The following is a 19,570-nucleotide window of genomic DNA, read 5'->3' on the forward strand; positions in this document are numbered from 1 at the left end:
AATTTACAAACTATATTATTAAAAAAAACGGAGAGTCGGCGCTCTTTAACGAATAGTCGCCGACTACGAAAGCAGCCCAACTCCTGGAAGACTACTTTGGTACATCTTAACCCTAAAAAGAGCAACCGCCCAAACCTGTCCCATTATAGGCCATTAGCCATCAGGACCAGAGAACAAGACTTATTCATCTCCGACGCGGGGTGAGACAGGAGACATGTAATATCTCCCAAAACTATTCATCAACGCGATGGAGGACGTTTTCAAGACTCTGGATTGGACTGCAACAGGCGTCAACGTCAATGGAGAGCGCATCTTCGTTTCGCAGACGATATAGTCATCTTTGCAGAGACGCTGGAAGAGCTTCGCGGAATGTTGGACGACCTAAATGGGTCCTCCCGGCGGGTCGATCTAGGCACGAACTTGGACAAAACCAAGATCAATAAACAGGTCGTGCCGGGACCGATATCTGTCGACGGCATCCCCCTCGAAGTTGTGCGGGATAACCTTGGCCAGACAGATTGATAGGAGGATTCGGTTGGGCTGGGCACCGTTCGGCAGGCTCCGTCGGGTCTTTACGTAGGCGATTCCACAATGCTTGAAATCGAAAGTTTTTGAGCATTGCGTCCTACCGATGATGACGTAGGGTGCCGAGACGTGGACACTAACGGTGAGGCTAGTCCACAAATTAAAGTTCGCGCAGCGGGCGATGGAGCGACTTATGTTAGGTGTCTCTCTCGTAGATAAAATCAGAAATTAGGTTATCCGTGAGAGAACTAAAGTAACAGACATAGCTAGGAGGATCAGCGAGCAGAAGTGGCAGTGGGCTGACCATATCTGTCGTAGGACCAATAGCCGCTGGAGCAGACGAGTCCTAGAGTGGAGACCGCGTCGCGGTAAGCGTAATGTAGGACGACCTTCGACCTGCTGGTCCAACGACATTCGCAGGAACGCGCGATGGACGCTGGATGAGGGAGGCAGAGGACCGAGCAGCGTGGCGCGCTCTGGGGGAGCTCTCTCTGTCCTATTATCAACAGTGGATAGCAAATATGTAACATTCACTGCTATGCGGACGACAGTACTGTAGACACCTCATACACGGGCCGGGCTAATATTTCTCGGGAAAACGTCGGAGAAAACCGGAAGAAACTTGTGTCTGAAATCGAGTCTTCATTAAACAAAGTCTCGAACTGGGACCGGCTAAACTTTGTCCATATATGATTCCTATTTTGCTATTAAAATATCTGATGGCGGGGAAGTACTCTCCCTTGGTAATCCCTTAGCTCACTTAGAAGGTTCGGACCCCCCGGCTGAAATTAGTCCACTTCAACCCCAAAAAGAGGCAAGTTTGCGTCTTAGCCGCTAAAAAAATACCATTTTTCGTATCTCCATGAATTCAGAAGATTCCAATAGCTACCACAGCTAGTATCGAATTACTTGGCGTGGATATTTCGAGGCTCGTTCAGTTCCGTGGTCAATTGGAACACAAAGACAAATTTGCATCAAAAAAGCTCGGTGTGCTCAGCAAGCCAAGACAGTATTTCACGCCGGCCCATCGCCTAAAACTATACAAGGCGCAAATTGAACCTCATATGGAATATTGCTCACACCTCTGGGCGGGTGTTCCCCAGTACCAGCTCCTTCCATTTGACCGTATCCAACGCAGAGCTGCTCAAATTATCAACGATCAAGCCCTTTTCGACCTGCTTGATCATTTGGCTTTGCGATGTTAGATCACTCTGCATCTTATACCGAATATTTCATGGAAAATATTCGGAGGCGTTGTTCGGATTAATCCCGGCTACTGAATTTCACCTTCGGACATCTCGTCAAAATTCAAAGTTTCACCCGCACCACCTTAATGTTCAAAAATCCACAAAATCGATTTTTAAGATATTTTCTTGCTTGCAAAACCACTCTGTTGAAGCAGCTTTCACCGACGCTTTTTCCGAACCGATACGACTTTGGAACCTTAAAAAAAAAGAGCGTACTCCTTCTTTAAAGGCCGGTAACGCACCTGCAAGCCCCGCAGATGTCCATGGGCGGTGGTAATCACTTTCCATCGGATGAGCATCGTGCTCGTTTGCCCCCTATAATATAAAAGAAGTCGTCGGTTGTCTCTTAAATAAATGTGCATAAATGATGTATAATTTTAATTTATTTACGCTTATTTTATCTTAAAATATACCTATTGTGTTTTTCCTGGAGCACGAACCCCCCCCGAAATGAAATGCTACGGCCCTGCGTAACAGCTTGATACAAAATTATAAAAATGTACCTCCAGTACATCAGGTCACCGGGACCTCAACAATTGATATAATATTATTTTTACGACGAAAATTTTAAATATCATAGTTGAATATCGTAGAGATATTGATTACAAAGGTTATATGTTAAGTATTATTATAATTTTTTCATTAAAGTATTTATATTGGTTCGGCAGAGTCCACTTGTCAATTGATTAATGTATATTTTAATTCATAATTATTATTTTAATTCTGTTAACATATAATTAAAAATAGTTTAAAATTTCTTTATTGTAAAGAAATCTGTTTTAAGAATCTTTTTAACTCAAAATTCATTAGTAAAAATTATATTTATTAGTAGGTACTTCCACTCATAGGACATATTTTATTTTATTAGGTACTATGAAATTTGGCACATTTTTGAGACTAGTACATTCAAACATACAACATATCTATCTGACGGTATTAGATAATACTGAAGTTATATGTTAATTGTCGAAAGGAGACGTGTTTAGTTATGAGATGACTTGATTGGCCACTTAAACATTATTGATCTGTACCTAAGTTTATACTTTGTATCTTACCAAGTCCTTAACTAATATATAACTAGAAAGTATTTGTTGATAACCACATTAGATTAAAACACCAATTGTATTGCCATTACTATGTAATTATGAAGTTGGAAAGAGTAATTACGGAGTTTCTTGCCGGTTCCTCTCGGTAGAATCAGCATTTCCAACCAGTTAATACAATTTGTAAAGTGACGATTCAAGGGTACTTATAAATGATAGTTTGATTGTTTATAATTCATCTCGTGGTCCGTGGTGAAAGAAAACATCGTGAGGAAACCTGCATATGTCTAATTTCAACGAAATTGTGCCACATATGAATCGACCAACCGGCGTTGGAGCAGCGAGGTGGAATATGCAGGGGTATATAGCATCCCATTTTTAGGTTAGGGAGCCTTCTCAAAGGGACAGTAGGCTTTATCCCAGTAGTAGGATATTTACAGACTTAATGTAGCAAATCAAGTTGAATAAATAAAATATGTAAATGTAAGGTTTGCTAATCCTCACTCCTGCTGCCATTGGAATATACAATTCGCCGCCAATGCGCCGCCAACCATGGGAACTGAGATGTTATTATGTCCCTGCCTGTAATCACACTAACGCTCGCCCTTAAAACCGGAACACAGTCAATTTACATATTATTTAATAAATATTAGCCACATATCTCGACTTATGACTTTAACTATATCTTCGCATATCCACGATATTATAATGAATGTTAATACTTACAAAAAAATGAATGGACGCCTTATAAACAACCAGCTACCATACAATCCAATACATTTCACCACATTAGGTAAGTACTTTCAAATGTCTTTCATAATCATTTGTTTTTTTAGTTTGTTTAAAAAAAAACAACATAATTCGTACGTATAAACTTAGATGATCCTTTCGTAAGTGCAAAATCTTAACCTAAGTTTGCCGACAACGATTACATTCGCGTGTGACGACAAAAGAACATAGAATGAGGAAAACTGCTTTATGTGGATAAAAACCACATGTGTATAACCTTATAATATCTTCAACTGACTTTTTATAATTTATTAAAAAATAAAATGTACTATATATATAATGTATCTTAATTATAGTAAAGAGGATGAGGGACACGATAGTAGTAAAACATACCGACATACTTATAATATACCAACCGCGTAAAATTCTTCAATGATTTGTCACCAGCTTTAGTTATATAGAACGATAACATTTAACACATTATATGCTAATGATACGATCGCAGATCCCGAGACCTTGGGTTCGAAGTCCAGGGCGGGGCGGTTAACATTTGATGGGTTTTTGGATCGACATTCTCATTAGAAATTCGTAGCCTGGAAGTGTGTAACCGTGTCTCGAAAAAACCTAGGGTCCTTGTTTCTGCGCCTGAACTCTATCATGTCCTATATGCCGTCTAGAATTGAATAGTTATTTGGCTAAGCTTATCCTTAGATGGTCAGTCATCCATGAGATTAGCCGTCATGTACGAAATCCGTCAGGAGGGCATCATGGTCATTTGTATAATACATATAAACTAAAGTATTAACGTAAGCAAGACAAGGCTTCTTTTCTATTCTGTATAACGATTTTATAATTACATACGTGTGCGCCAAATTGTTAAATACACAAATAAATATATAAACAGGATATTTAATAAAAACTAAATGGTTCTTTGAAATACTCCCCTATAATAATACCCTATTATAATTACATTTACCTGTTTTGAGAATTACCCGAACAAATAGACCGATAAAAAATTGTGGTTGTTTTCGTGGTAACTTCCAAAGAACTATATTAGACCTATACCTACTTTTAAATTGCAGTGATCAGACATTTCAATTTGATACTATAACAGTTGGAACCCATTTTAATAGATTTTTTTTTTAATAAAATTGGCTTAAATATTCTATTATTTTGATTTTATGTTTTTTTTTTAATGTATAGTGTTCAAATTATTATTAAAGTTATTAAGTACAGTTTCGCTAAAAACTTCAGTCTCGTGAACAAGACATTTATAGATAATGTCGAAATATTGAACTTCGTATTGTTCGAATAATAAAACAAAAGATGTTCTACTATAAACTACAAAATTGACTCATTCGACCTCTCGTACCAACGTGGCTGCTGAGTACGACGGAAGGAAAACGTAATCATGATTATCAACATTATTTTACCGATCGTGACTTTAAGACGTAAGTCTTTGAGTTAAATACCAGGAAATAAAAACATCATAAAAAATCACAAATATTTAAGGACGATACAGGAACTATACCTCTGTCTACAAAAAATGCATCACTTTGAGCTGGTAATGTATCTTAGATTATAAACAAAAAGCATGGAGCGTTCAAAGCGCTGTAGTGAAATAACAAAAGCGAATACAATTTCTAAGTATTGCAAAGCGATGTTACCATAGTAATGATACTTCAATCATATTAATACTAGTTGGACTCCAACGAACGCCGAATTCGTTTAAAATATTTGGAATTTGTCGATAACAATTTTCTATAGGTTTTTCCGTTTTTCATTTTTTTTTCTTATGCAGCCGTAGTACCTCTTTCTAGCCGGCCAGTAACTTTTTTCCGGTCTCTAATAATGTTTATTAAATCGCAAAAAAATCAAAAGCCCAATCTCAACCTGTAATTATACACTTTTAGTACTATTGAGTTTGGCAACAAAGGAAATTGATTATAATTTTTAGATTCGAAATGGACAAGGGCAAGAAACCATACCTAGTTGCCTCTTTAGCCGTCGATGTTCCTTTCATAATTAATTTCATTCTAGGCGATGAGGAAACATGTATCGGATGTATGTATATGCCACATTTCACCAACACGTAGTGGAACAGCGAATAATAAGTATTAATTTCAAAATACATATATCAAAAACGAAGATTTGTGATAAGACATATTAATTTATTTTTATTTATTTTCGTCATTATTCATCGTTATTATGTATCACATTTATTTTAAACTTTAGGTCAAATTCGTCACCTTCTTTTATTTTAAGCTTGATAAGAAACCTACATCTGAAACAATATCACATACATTACTCTTGTCCCAATGTAAGTAGCTAAAGCACTTGTGTTATGGAAAATCAGAAGTAACGTCGGTACCACAAACACGCAGATCCAAGACAACATAGAAAACCAATGATAATCTACATCGACTCAGCTGACAATCGAACCCAGGACCTCGGAGTGGCGTACCCATGAAAATCGGTGTACACACCACTCGACCACGGAGCTCGTCAAAATATGTAAATGATTTAATTTTTCTTGAAATTTGTATACAGACGATATTTTCTCTAATTACAAATCTCAATATAATTATCATAGTTAATTGTAATACTTTCAACTTGATTTTTATAATTTTTAAAAAATAAAATATACTTTTTTTATCTTAATCATGCTAAAGAGGATGAGGGACACGATAGTCGTCATACCGACAGATACCGACAGACATATATTCATATATGCATATATAGTCTGTCGGTATGTTTTACGACTAATATCTCTATAACTCTAATTACAAAACTCAATATAATTATTATAGTCTATAGTGTGTTGACAATCAGCCAGCCAAAACAATGCCATAAATATTTATAGACTTTAGATACAGTATCTCATTCGATAACGTAACCCTAAAAATAAAACTAACCTAACTAACCACATTAGAATTACCGCTATTTAAACAGGTTCCCAAGATGTTCCCGCCCACGGCTAGGCGATATTTTATAAGGATATTAAATGTTGTAATAAAAATTAAACATGCAATATAGATGGAGGTAATTCCACTGATTAATTATGAGATTGTAAACTCGGATCGTAAGTGGAAATTATAATGATGTGCAATGCTTAATGCGTAAGCTATATATTTGTTATAATAAATAAATAATAGAATAAAAAAATACATAAGCTTTCACGTGGCGTCCATTTTTTTTTGTCGCTAGCTCGAAAAGTGAGTGCGACTTTTTAACTCGTTTCGATTAAGTGCATCTAGATCAAAAATCCGTTGTGTGATTTCAGCCATTCATAATATTTAAATGAAAAATATTACTCACCGAAGCGACTTTACCTGTGTTTTTATATGAAGCGTGTAGTAAATACGCGCTGCAAGTAAAAACTTAACAATGTCCATTGCTAATTGACTTGGGGTTGATCACCTTATTCAGTACTACACCGAACCCAATACGGAAATAACTATAAAAAAGAATTCATAAGGAAAAATGTTATATCAGAATATACTTATAACCCTAACCCTTGTTTTTGAGAGCCGGTTTTATAACTCTTTTTAATAAAATAAAAAAATACGCCATTAAAATACCGTCACGAACTTTCTAACATGAGTTCTGTTCGCAATAAAATAATATTATTCTTCTTCTTTGTTTTTCTAAACAGTTCTTTATTAAAAAAAAATAACAGATGGCTATTTTATTCATAAATCGAATGGATTACTGTTATTGATTATAATGTTAGATAAAATGTTAGGTAAAAATTAAATATTTTAGTTAAAAAAGTATAAGTGAATATTTTTTTTATAATAACTCACAACGAATAATAATAAAATAAAAAACAACATACAATTAAAAATTAAATTAATTAATTATTAATCATTTAGTAATTTAACTTAAAGCAATGGTATCACTGGCAACACTAGCAATCAATTTCGGAAAACTTTATATAAATATTGACTTAGGCCCGTTGTACAGATAAAATTTATTATTGAAAAAAAAATTCGAGTGATACACTTCTCAAAATGTAACTCACAAATTCGTTATTTCTAAAACTTTTCGAAAAAAGAAACAAAAGTCTGACGGTATTTGAATATTTTCGTTCAGTAATGTTTTATTTATTTTCCGTACACCATTCGTATCAAGTTTGACAAGTTTACTTGTGCTGTGAATTTTAAGGTAAGGTTATTTACACGTCTGTGAAAAGAGTTCTTAAATACTATTTGAAGTATTTTCGTTTAAAATAACATTTTTAAAAACATTTAATTTCATTATTATATTTCAAAGTGGGTTATTAATAATAAATTATTTAGAGAAGTTCTGTGGTAGAGTGAGATAAAATTCCGCCAAAGCCAAGTTTAACCAATAATCTTGACTTATTATTGGGATTTTTTGTTAAATAATTACATGAAGCGAGCGCGCTTCATCTAGTGCGTATCACTTTTTGCCTGATACCAAGAAGGTAAGTAGGTAGGTCGTAAGCTGATCTTTTTTTTTATTTATCAAAACAGGCATTATTAGGCATAAAACAGTAATACCTTGTTCTGCTGTTTGACTTTATAATAATAATACTCAACCAGATTTACATATAGCACTTTAGATACAGCCACAAAGGCCTCAAAAACCATTCCATAACACACACCGTCCCTAGATAATTGGGAGCCAAATTAATAAATATAAGTTATATTTATGATAACAATAATGTCTTACCTTACTTAAATTATTAGCGTTGTTTAACGTTTACTTAAAACAATAACTCACATTCAGTTATTTACTGACAAAAGAAAAACACTTAAAATTATTTAGTGCACCCTCTCTGAATCTAAGCTATATAAGACATTTGAGCTCTTGCATATATGTTTATGTATTTAAGGAAATAGAAAAAGGCTGAATATAAATAACTTAACAAAATTTATAATTATTCATAATACGCAAATTAGCTAAAATTCTTACATATTTTTTGCACGATGCAACGTATATTATTTTGACCTCTATAGTTTTATTACAAGAAATTTCCTCAACATTTTAACCAATTAGCTTTCCACATAAATTATATAAAAAGCATTAGTCTCAAAGAATCGACAATTAATTCGCGGAATCACATTTACTTTATTTTTATTATTTATAAACATCTATGTCATCTGTATGTACTTATTTATTTAAAAAAACTAGGTACCTACGTATATACTATACAATAAGTATAATTAAATCAAATTGTGAGTAATGTGTATGCATATTGTCGAGATTTGTGCATTAAAAATACATTTTCTCTTTTATATTTAGCTGATTTCCGGATGAACCTTCTATTATTATACCTTTATACTAGATGCTATGTATAGTATTTAATGAGTAGACTGACTGTGTGATAGTTACAGAAGCTGTCTCATTAAGGAAATCCCGAATATTGATATAGACCAGTCAAATACTTAAAAAAAAAACGGATGTTTCCGTTAAGAAATCTACTTTTCTTGGAAAACTCTTAGAACCTGTGGTCCTAGAACCTTAAGTCTGCCTGTTCGTGTCGGGATTACATGTATATCAGATGCATAAAGCTAGGCAAGCATATCACTTGCAAACACCTACTTGGTGTTAGGGCTTTGTGCAAGCCCAGCTAAGTAGGTACTACCCATTCATCAGATATTCTACCGCCAAACCACAGTACTTAGTATTGTTGTGTTCCGGTTTGAAAGGGTGAGTGCGCTAGTGTAACTACACAAACACCAAAAGGGACTTATTAAGGATCATCTTAGTTCCCAAGGAGGGCGCATGAGCGATGTAACGAATGGTTGATGTTTCTTGCAGTGCCAGTGGTGACCACTTACCATCAGGTGGCCCATATGCTCGCCCGCCAAACTAAAGCACAAAAAAAATATTATAATACATTATCAATGGTGTCTAAGTTAGATGTTATTATGTAAAACAATAATTACATAATATCATAATGTTGCACAGTTCGTTGCATCCAGTTAATTGTTTTTCGGTGCGACAATGAACACAAATTAGTTACTGCACGTACAACGTAAATACATACGAATAAATGATTGACTCATTGTATTTTTATATACAATTGAAAATATGTTAATATTTTTCATTCCAATTATATTTGCTCTTATTTTATTGTGTCTAAATTATTCTGACATTTGAATACTTTAAAAAAAGATTAACGTAACGAATCGATTATATTAATAATTGTAAAAAAAGTTTAAATAAATAGGCACGTTCATTTTAAAATCTCCAAAGACAGCCGTACTTATAGAACAACCGGTTTTTCAAACAGAGATTTTGGGATGGCAACTTATATCAAATTGTAATGATAAATAGTATGAAATACGCATGATTTTGGAAAATATTTAATGTAGATAGACGAATACAAAAACTAGAATTAATGCATTCGTTAGGCATAAATATGTTTACATTCGCGATGGAGATTATCATTGGGGTATCCAAGGTTTTGTTAAAGAAGATACCATGATTGTAAAAACTTTGTTTTGGATAAAATTATGCTATACTAGTTTTTTCCAGGAATCACTAAAATTACACGGAGGTTCTGTCTAATATACCTGGCAAAACCTAAGGATAATATTGAAGGTTATCATTACCTATAGAGCTACAAGTTTAATCTTGTTTATTTCCTGTAATATAACATCAGCCGTTGCACGTGGTTTCTCCCGCGTTAATTGGTTCTGCTCCACCTTAGTGAGCGGAAGCGTGTAGTTTTCGTGAAGCCTTTCCCAAGAATAAGACCCAATTTTTTTCTATCATTTAACCTTTTCGTCGATACAAACTTTTTACTTTTATTATATTAGTGTATATAATAATATCCTCTTGGACATATTATGTGCTAATAATTAGATTATCAGTCTCTCTGGGGGACGTTACAAGATCGCTCCCACATACCACCATCTCGCACCACCTAAAACTTACCTAACCTAACTCTTCATATATTATGAATACGTAGTATAAAACAAAGTCGCTTAACGCTGTCTGTATTCTTAGATCTTTAAAATTACACAACGGATTTTGATGCGGTTTTTTCAGTACATAGAGTGTTTCGAGGGGATTTTTTTCTTATATAAAACATGGACAATATAATAAAGAAACGTTGAAAATTTTAGAAGTTTCTAATCTGATGTACGGGTTGCTAGTACGTGATAAATTGATTCTATAACCATTCTCAGTTCATCAAAGGCGGCTGACCTGAGCAATAAGCATGTGACTAGAACGTCGTCAGCCGTGAAAAAGACAACTTTTTGCGCATTTACTTAAACAATGAGAAGTGACGCTATTACGTAGAATTAAATACGCGAAGCTAAAACACGCCGTCAAAATATGCCTGTTAAAAGTGTCAGTGTCAGGTCCGAACGACGAACTGCGCCTGAGTTTGAATTATTACTTTATCTCATGATATTTTAAAGAATTACCTACATGCTAGTTATGATATAACTTCGTACGGGTAATATTCATACAATGCTGTCATTGTATATCTATAATGCCGTTATCTACCTAAATTCAATTACGAGCTATGAGCAAAAAATGCGGTACAAATGTAACTCTATGTTAATTATGGATGATAAGACCGTAAAATTATTACCAAAAGTAATTAAGATGTCAAAAAAACCGCGTATATATGTAGACAGAGAATCATTTTCTTACCAATATGCCATTAAAAATGAAAATGGATCAGGTATCATTAACGGAATTAAGATACCACTGGAGAATATTATCTGAAACAATTCTTCCTATTAACCTTAAAATTTCCATCCATATAAATAACCGACGCGTACCGAACATACACGAATAAGTTGTTTGCGTATTCGTAGTCTGTTCTGCGGGATTCGACGACAATACAACGACAGAACAATACAAGCAACGAATTCGACAAATTTAATTAGGTTCAAGTATATCTCTTACCTATACTTGTCTCACCAGGAAATATTATCCTTTCGTTACAAATTTTATAACCTCCTGAATTCGTGGTACCCAGGAGACCTCTATCACTTAGTTTTTATCATTGTTGCGAGGTGAATACGTGAAAAATTTTCAACCCTAAGTCATCCAAGGGAATGAGACATCATAAGCTGGCATGCAGCAAAATTCGTCAGAGTAGCATGCGAAAGCGATCCTGTGGAAAGACCGCTGAAAGGGTTGACCGCTGGTTTTTTAGTGGGTATTCCAGTGTGTCAGGGCACACTCAAATATTTTCTGGGCACCGGCGAGTAGCACATACCCCACCTTTTCGTGGGGGAAACGCGAAGTGCGTTTTTCCAGTGGGAAAAAGGCAAGTAGCGAAACGCCATTGAGTTTGTTTACTTCTAAACCATACCCAATAAGGCATAATTCACACATTCACATGTTCGAATATTATTTACGTTTTGTATTATTAAATATAAAACAATATTGCAATTTGCCTCTAATTTGTTGAATAAATATTACGAGAGCAAATAATACCGAACTAGCGACCCGAAAATTGTACGAAAACACTAAGTAGATAAACATGGTATTGCGAAATTATATTCAGAACAGTTTGAATTATTGACGCGTATAATTTTTTTCCAAGAGAGTTTCCATTTCGTCTGTTAAGAAACTCTACAGTTATTATGCAATTAATATATTTAAGAATACAATGTAGTATTCAATACAAAAGTGAAAACATCAATATAATACAATCTTCTGGGCATAAAAATTAGGTGAAATAGCAAACATAATTTGTGTTTATAATTCATCAACGGTCGTGAAGGAAGCAATTGCGAGGAAACCTGTCAAATTATGACACATGTCAATCCATCAATTAAAAGCCACAAATGAAAGCCATAAAAAAAAAGAGAATAGTCAACAACAGAACATATAAGTAAGTGCTCTTCTAAATTTAATCTGTGCTTCTAGCTTTATAGACGTATCAATTGAAGTACAGGAATAAACTACTCGTCAGAAAATCTTAAAATAATATTTCAATGATAAGCAAAAAATTGGGGTAACGGAACATAATTAGTAACCGCCTTATAATACCTAATAATCCAAATTAAAATGATTTCTGGAGTCATCACGGTTGCAGGCTAAGCTGTGTTTAGTTACAATTACAAAGTAAAAGCACTCAAACTAATGCTGACTGACTGGACTAAGCTAACACAAGGTAAAAATTACTACACCGAGAAGTCTAGTATTATTAAATCAATTTAATAAGATTACGTCTGACGTACGCTCCCCTTATAAACTGTATTATATAAATATACTTAAACTATCACAATAAATGTTTTCCGACATTTATTTGTTTAATATAATTTATTTAAAAGGATACAATTTACAACAAGAAATTATTGAAGTATTCAATTGAAGTTCACGTCGTATTTCTTAATAGACGGTAAAGATAGTAAATTTTAAGTATCTACGACTTCAATTTTGCTGGTTTTGTTATGGTTTCTGTGCCGCTCGGGTTCACTAAGTTCATATAGACGAAAGAGAGATAAAACATATAGAACAGTATAGTGCAGCCACTAAAGCAAATACAAACGTCTGTTAGTACGTTACCAAGTGTCTCGTGATCACATACTTGACAAGTACTCTCGATTTGTTTATTTATAAAGTCTGGAGTCTACAAATATTCTATAACATGTTCCCAAAAGTTTAAAACTGTGAAGAATTATTATCACACTTATTTACTACATATGTATGATTAGAGACAGTTTTGTACGTATTATTTATTACAAATGACAAGGAACACAAACCTTATTAAAAGAATATATGTAGGTAAAACATTTTTATTGTTACCAAGCAATCTATTATTATTAATTGGTAATAATAAGGTTCAAAATATTATATTCTAGTCAAAGACAGATCTTAATCTCTAATCTTAGATCTTAAAGTATGAATTGTTGTGCTAGTAAAATAATTTGAATTGAAATTGATAATTAGAAATTGGTATTTTGGGAGTGACCCAGTGCCCAAGGAAAACATCGTGAGGAAGCCTTCATGTGTCTAATTTCATCGAAATTCTGCCACATGTGCATTCCACCAACCCGCATTGGAACAGCGTAGTGGAATATGTTCCAAAACCTCTCTTTACTGGAAAAGGAGGCCTTATCCCAGCAGTGGGAAATTTACAGGCTGTTACTTTACTTCATCTCGGGAGTCGTTTGATCTTTTTTGAAATTAAAAATATGTGTACATATACGGCAATTTTTTTGTATGAAGACCATTAAGTCTATACCTACGTCTGTATTTCTTTAACGAAACTACGCAGGAATCGGAGTGACTGTTACAACAACAAACAACAACAACAGCCTGTAAATTCCCACTGCTGGGCTAAAGGCCTCCTCTCCCTTTGAGGAGAAGGTTTGGAACATATTCCACCACGCTGTTCCAATGCGGGTTGGTGGAATACACATGTGGCAGAATTTCTATGAAATTTGTCACATGCAGGTTTCCTCACGATGTTTTCCTTCACCGCTGAGCACGAGATGAATTATAAAGACAAATTAAGCACATGAATCAGCGGTGCTTGCCTGGGTTTGAACCCGCAATCATCGGTTAAGATGCACGCGTTCTAACCACTGGGCCATCTCGACTCTTAATGACTGTTAATTATAACGTTATAGTCAAAACATTTAAATATAGCTATTGTCATTGTCGCTTATAACTTTTTCAAATTCTACGATCGTGTTTTGGGGTGTGTTTTGAATTTGCTCTTAGAGAATATTCATCAGAGTTAAAATATTTAAATAAAAACTATATTTTACTCAATTATACTTCCAAAGCGGCAGCGTACAATATTTAATCAAATTTAAAGTCAACACTGGCACGGCATATGGCTATACTAAGTCACTCAATAATTTGTTGCTCGTCTATCCTTCTATACCGAAGTTATATATTATGTCTGTCTGTTGCGCTTTCGCGTTTGAATGCAATTTGTTATGAGGCAAACTTGATCTTGCACCAAAGAATACCTGGAGATCAAATTAGCGTCATACCTCATCATAGCCTATAGTTTTTAAGACCTGGCCTAGCCTATAACTTTTAGCCCAACGAACAGATCCTAAACGAGCGACGCCGCGCGTAAAAACTAGTATACGATTAAATAAAAATTATACTTATTCTATTAATACATGTCCGATCTCGTATGAGATATTTAATATCCATATAACGCTCCAACGCCGCACTTGCGTCGCCCGTGGATGACCGTTGTACTCGTTTCAAGTAATTACTTGGATTTAGTTTATCAGATTTACGTTTATGGTCAGCTCCATTTAGAAGCTTGAAGAGGTATACCTCCTCACCATAGTTACATTAGACCATCTATATTATATTATAAATTGAAAGTAACTCTGTCCGTCTGTATGTCGCTCCTTCACGACCAAACCACTGAACCGATTTAGATGAAATTTGGTGTGATGCAAATTTGAACTCTAAGAAAAGACATAGCCTTATACTTTTTTGTCCTCCATCCTAAAACGATCAAAGACGCAGACGACTACTAGTTTGTTGATCAAATCAAATGAATTTTATTCAAGTAAAATTCACAATGAAGCGTTTTTGAATCGTCAACAATTAAATACTACCACCGTTTTGGAAAGCGGCTTCTAGCAAGAAGAAACGGCAAGGAACTCGCAATTTGATAAAGCTTAGTGGTAGTTAGGGATTATGGAAATTAAAAGATTTATTAAAAAACAAGGACTAATGGATTTTTCTTGGTGGTAGGGCTTTGTGCAAGCTCGTCTGGATAAGTTACCACCCACTCATCAGTTATTCTACCGCCAAATAACAGTACTCACAGTATTGTTGTGTTCCGGTTTGAAGGGTGAGTGAGCCAGTGTAACTACAGGCACAAAGGACATAACATCTTAGTTTACAAGGTTGGTGGCACATTGACGATATAAAGAATAGTTAATATTTCTTACAGCGTCATTGTCTATGGGTGATGGTGACCACTAACCATCAGGTGGCCCATATGCACGTCCGCCAACCTATACCATAAAAAAATAGAATAAGTACTTTATAACATGTATTACCGTTGCTATGTTTTGATTTATTAGTAAAAACGCATATTACGTATTTATTGCTTTTTTATCAAGACATCATATATGTACACGTAGTAGAGCCAGAGAAACAATGCATTAGTATATTGAGACAGTAAATTGGTACGATTAACAGTTCATTGTATAAGTAGTTAACTGGAAGTAATGTCTCCATATATGTATATATGCGTTTAAATATAAGTATATAGATATTTACTTTATATTGTTTTATTAATACATAATTAGCGGTTATAATTACGTTAAACTTATAGTAAATAAATATTAAAGGGAAACATATATAAAGAGAAAGGTAACAATTAATAATAAGATCCAAATAAAAAAAAACAATAAGCCCAAAAATATTTTCAAAAATCAAAAATGAACAATCGTTTTTATTTATGTAAATAAATACCCAATTAATGCATAAGGCCTTTATATATATTTCGTAAAAACACAGGTGCAAATTTATGCATATATCGTATGTTACTCAATATTGTTTAGGGTCTTTTGCATAATGTGTTTGTGTCCTTGAAATGTTGAATTTGCACCAAAAAATTTAATAATTAACAAAATGATTCATCTGCATGACGGCTAGTCAACATTTTATAACAAATATTTGATTTGTATGTATTGTATTTAATTTTATTTAATACTAGTTCATGCCCGCGGCTTTGCTCTCGTTTTAAAGGTTTAGTTGTCATGTGTTTGACAACAAAATTAGTCTATGCCCTTCCTTGGACTCCAAATTTGCTTCTCATCAAATTCGGTTTAGTGGTTTGGCAGTGAAAATGCGACAGACAGACAAGAGTTACTTTCACATTTATAATATTACTATAGATTATTATTAAAGAAGGATATGCCGCTTGTATGCTTGTAGGCAACGTAGCCGCTCGCTGTATTCATCAAGTAAAGTAAAGTAACAGCCTGTAAATTTCCCACTGCTGAGATGAGGCCTCCTCTTCCATCAAGGAGAGGGTTTGGAACATATTCCACCACGCTGTTCCAATGCGGTGGAATGCACATGTGGCAGATTTTTGATGAAATTAGACACATACAGGTTTCCTCACGATGTTTTCCTTCACCGCCGAGCACGAGATTAATTATAAACACAAATTAAGTACATAATATATATATATATATATATATATATATATATAGTGGTGCTTGCCTGGTTTTGAAGCCGCAATCATCGGTTAAGATGCACGCGTTCTAACCACTGGGCCATCTCGGCTGTATTCATCAATCAAAGTTAATTCTGGCAATTTAAAGCTAACGTTTCTTTTTATGACTGATATGAGCTATGGGTAAAATTATTTTACCACACATTGAAAAAAGTGACAACATAAAATAAAGTGACACATATAGACACCTACCTGTAGCCATAGGAACTGTATTAAAATTATAATCCATGAATGCGTTGCCCTACACGATTTAAGATGTTATGTCCCTTGTGTGCAACGCTCGCCCTCTTAACCGGAAAATGGCAATAAAAAGTATTGACGTTTGGCGGTATTCTAACCGACTGATTTGTTGGTATCCAGACGAGCTTTTACAAAGTATATGTATTACTGATATTTATACAAACTGATAAACAAGCATTATACACGATTAAGAACAACGTGAACAGGTCAAGAAATTAGTAATTTCACTTCACTACATAATATAAAACAAAGTCACTTTATCTCTCCCTATATGTGCTGAAATCTTTAAAATTACGCGACGGATTTTGATGCAGTATTTTTAATAGATAGAGTGATTCGAGAGAAAAGTATTTGTATAATACCTGGACAATATAATAGAGAAACACTGATAATTTTAGAAGATTCTAATGTGATGTCGTAAATAAACAAATTCTTTAGTATATTCAGTATCAGTATCGCTCCCGTGCGAAGCCGGGGCGGGTTGCTAGTTAATAAAATAATACTTATCTATAAGTTTAAACAAACCGAAGTTATAACTAATGGATTTCATTATGTCTACTTCGATACAAAACTATCCAACGCCATAAAACGTAGATAAAACCTGAAGTATATAACTGTATATTAATATCCCGTCGTGTTGTGAAATGTTGACAGTTTTCGTATATCCGATGGCATTCGAAGTATGTTCCGACATTCTTTAATCAAGCAACTTTTGTCTGTTAAATGTAAACATCGATTTATGATTATTATTATTTTATAAAAATCGATTCTAATTCGATTTAGGTCTATTTGTTTTTTTTTTTTTTATTGTACGGGTTTTTCGGCCATGAATTTTGTTTTAGATTAAGTAAGCAATCAATATCAAAGAACAGTTGAATAGTTTTCGTAAAGGCATTCTTTGAACAATAGAACCTTTCATGTTAATTAACGCTTAAATTAAACCTAGATATTTATTTTCTTGAAGGTACTAAATGCTGTATATTTTCTAATCGTTTAAAGTAAACAAAAATCTGAATACTAGATTTTTTTTATATCAGCATGGTTATTTTTATTATTAAAGTTATTAATTTCGGGATATTTCCTATGTCTTGCGAACAAGACATTCGTAGATAATGTCGAAATATCGAGTTCCACTTAACAAAAATAAAAAAACATGGTAAATATCCCGAAATTAATAAATTTAATTGTACGAAAATGTTGTTTAATATTGTGTTATGATTATACACCTCCAAAAGCGCCTTGGAATAGCCAGTTTACAAATTTAATTAAAAGTTTAAGACTAATGATTTAATATCATTATTTTCGAATGTCCATTTAATTTCTATCTATAGAAAAAACAGCAAGTAATTTTTCGGTAAACTGAAATTCACACACTAAAAAAATATGTTTCTTATAATATATCTAAAGTCATTTTAAAAAATATCTCGAGTATTAAATGCGTCACCATATTCAACAGTTAATTATGAAATGAATAAAATGTTATGGCGTCTTACGAAAATTTGTCTAATGAAAAACTAGCAATTTAATGGACAATGGCTATATGGAAAACCCGATCTCAATATGGTAATTGCGCTATGACTTATTCTTTATGTAAATAACGTAGTTAAGACTTATTCACGTTTACAATTCCGCTAACTTTTTCCATGGAATTAATCAAATATGACACAAAATACATAACTCTTTTTATTTATGTAATATTTGTTTAGTCATGTCAAATTACGTTTTAATTGTTTTTTGTTTTTACTCAAAGACGAACTCCAATATTTTTTTTCATAGACAAAGGCCACATGCAAATTAAGACATAAAATTTTTAACATCTTTAAAACTCTATTCGAATAAAATGGATTAAAGTAACAATAAAATCTCAGGCTCATCACTAGTTAATTAATCTCAAATTTGTACAATATGTACACAGACATCATTATTCAATACATTTACATAATATGAAACTAACTTAAACTTTTGCTCTTGTAAACGCATATGCTTTTTTATGATAAGACTAAACACGATAAATATACCCTAATGGAATCTCCGTTTAGAATGATAAACGACGAAAACTTGAATATTTTAAAAACCTTTCACTTAATTATTAACGTTACTCTTATCTGTGGTAAGCTCTTCCGTGATAACTCATAAGTAAATAGTCTATGGTTATACAATTAAAAAAAACATTTTTTTATATTTACGATTATTCTATTTTTAAACTAGCATATGTCTTCCGTTTCATTAATTAGCTAAGTTTGGTGCAGATAGTAAAATGCGATTACTTTAGTTATATTTAATTTAATGAATAAGTTATTTTTATACGTTTTTGTATGTAAAGTGCAATCAACTGACTCTTATTACTAAGTAGATAAATCTTTTCTAAATAACAGAAGATAGAATTACGATTGTTTTTTTAAGTTAAATGAAAAAAAAAGAAGAAAAATGAAAAATGTAAAAAAGTTTTAGTTATTAAATTTCTATTTTAGTATCATATACTTTACTTTTAATGGAATGACCCTTGCTGCTGTTATTATGACTAGAACGAGTACTGCTAATTAGTTTAAAAACTTTATTAAACTTGAAATATACAATGGCTATAACTCGATACAAAGCTGATGCGCTCA

At 33.4% G+C, this 19,570-nt stretch overlaps 1 protein-coding gene across 1 annotated transcript in view; it reads right to left on the minus strand.

Annotated features, from left to right (window-relative positions):
• Positions 1-19,570, minus strand: part of LOC124534347 (autophagy-related protein 101) — a 67,622-nt gene that overhangs the window by 16,807 nt on the left and 31,245 nt on the right. The window lies entirely within an intron of this gene.

This window comes from Vanessa cardui, chromosome 12 (assembly GCF_905220365.1).
Source record: "Vanessa cardui chromosome 12, ilVanCard2.1, whole genome shotgun sequence".
Lineage (NCBI taxonomy): Eukaryota > Metazoa > Arthropoda > Insecta > Lepidoptera > Nymphalidae > Vanessa > Vanessa cardui.